Source organism: Eubalaena glacialis, chromosome 11, assembly GCF_028564815.1.
Source record: "Eubalaena glacialis isolate mEubGla1 chromosome 11, mEubGla1.1.hap2.+ XY, whole genome shotgun sequence".
NCBI classification, from domain to species: Eukaryota; Metazoa; Chordata; class Mammalia; order Artiodactyla; family Balaenidae; genus Eubalaena; species Eubalaena glacialis.
Window position 1 is genome coordinate 91111346 of NC_083726.1, and position 2222 is coordinate 91113567.

Genomic DNA, 2222 nt, shown 5'->3' on the forward strand with positions numbered 1-2222 from the left:
ATGAACCCACAGTGCTGCCGCCTTGAAAGTCTCAGTAGGGCCAGTGGCCAAGCCACATGGTCACAGAATAGCAGGACTGTGAATATCAGGTGATCCTCTGGGTGGCAATCATAATGGGCTCAAGACCAGAGGCTTTGCTGCGGCCTCACTCGTGGCGCTGGCCGCTTCCTGCCGGAGGACTGCCGGGACCCCAGAAGAGTGTCCCCCGTGCAGCCAGGGCCAGCATCCGTGCAGGGATGACTGAATGTCGCAGCAAGGGCACTTTCCTAGCCCTCGCCTGCTTCTGTGGCACCGTGAGGCCGACAGAAAGGCGCGAGCTGGGTGTGTGCAAGTCCAGGTTTGACTTGCACTGATTCTGGCCTGCGGTCCAGGATGGTTTGTTCTTGGGACCAGACCTGACCAGAAGTCGACCTCATGAGCACTTCGACCTCTCCAGCTGCCATGCTCCTCCGGAGGCTGAGGCGGCAGCTGCACTGCCGTCCAGCTCTTCATCTTAACGGTGGTGACCTTTGGTCTGCTGGCCGCCCTGGCCTGTCACTGGCTTCTGAACTTTTACTTCTACCTGCGCCACTGGCATCTGAACCGAATGAACCAAGAGTTCCTGCAGCAAAGCTTGAGAGAGGGTGAAGCTGCCCTCCGCTGCCCTCTGTCAGCGGCTCGGTGCCCATCGTCTAGCAGGCCACTCCCCGCCCCTGGCTGGTCATCACCATCATCACAGTGGACAGGCAACCTGGCTTCCACTCTGTCCTGCAGGTCACGTCCCAGTTTCATCAGCTCCTTCAACAATGAGGCCCCCAGTGCGAGGGGCACCAACTTTTCCTGTGCAACGTGGAGTGGAGCGTGAGCCATTTAGATGCCAAGCTGCTGTCCAAGTACGTCTCTGTACTGTCGCAGCAGCTGCGAGGGCACTGAGGATGACCAATTCGTTTGAGAAAGAGAAGCAGGACTACGTCTGTTGCCTGGAATCCTCCCTGCAGGCCTACAACCCAGACTACCTCCTGATGGTGGAAGATGACCCCGTTTCAGAAGAGCAGATCTTCCCAGTCTTGGAGCACCTTCTCCAGGCTCGCTTCTCCGAGCCGCACCTCAGATATGCACTTTATCTAAAGCTCTATCACCCTGCGAGGCTCCAGCACTAATCAACCCGGAGCCCATGCGGATCCTGAAGCGGGTCGGTGTCGGCATGCTGCTGGGGCCCTTACTAACCTGGATATATATGCAGTTTGCCAGTCAGCTGGGGTTTAGCTAACCCGTCATGCTCTTCTTCTTCCTGTACAGCATGGGTCAGGTGGAGCTGGTGGGCCGGCACTATTTCCTGGAGCTGCGGCAGCTGCGTTCTTCCCTGTACAGCGTGGTCCCTGCTTCGCAGTTTTGCACCCCGGCAATACCTTTCCCTGCGCGGGTGGCCCGCCGGACCCTCACCTACCTGTCCCAGGTGTACTGCCACAAGGGCTTCGGCAAGAACATGGCACTGTACTCCCTGTTGAGGGCCAAGGGGGAGCGGGCCTATGTGGTAGAGCCCAATCTCGTGAAACACATCAGGCTCTTCTCAAGCCTTTGGTACAACTTCCACCCCAGTCTGCTCTAGCTTGCCAAGAAATGTCTTTCTGAATTGGCCACTTCTTGGAGATGCAACTATTGAGCTCTTTATTTGGACATGGTTGCTTGCAGATATTTCATTGCTTTAAGGTTGCTAGGGATATAGGTACTGGGATGACTGAAGAACATGCAAGTCAAGAACCTTGGCTTTGGTAACCCTCTGGCAGGAGCAAGCTGTTCACCATGAGTCCAGACCTCTGGTCCTCCACACGGCCACACTGCCTCATGCAGTCTGACCCACCCAACGAAGGGCATTTAAATACCACTTAAATTCTCCAATTGTTTATTGATCAGCTTCGCAATAGAGTTTGTGACTGCCAAAAATATTGTGCACGGTGATATGACTGGTTTAGGATTTTAAGGGTAGAATTTGGTGAAAAGTGAGATTCTTTTGCAATGATTTCTTTCTCATTGGGAATAAGAATGGATGTATGTTTAGAATATACGTCCCAAGAGGCAGGACCATGTTGATAGATTCTATTTGTTTCCTTGACCTGGAGTAATAAAAGTGGAAAAAAGCCACACAGTGCCCAGCATCTTGCAGGTGTTACCTGGCATTTTCTTTTCCACACATTTGTAGTGCACTGATAATCAATTTTGTTCATGAGAGCTTTAAGGCAGAG

General features: G+C 53.5%; 1 pseudogene; it reads left to right on the forward strand.

The window, feature by feature from the left end:
- The first annotated feature begins 414 nt into the window (after positions 1–414).
- Positions 415–1588, forward strand: LOC133101447 (post-GPI attachment to proteins factor 4-like; annotated as a pseudogene).
- The last annotated feature ends 634 nt before the right edge of the window (positions 1589–2222 follow it).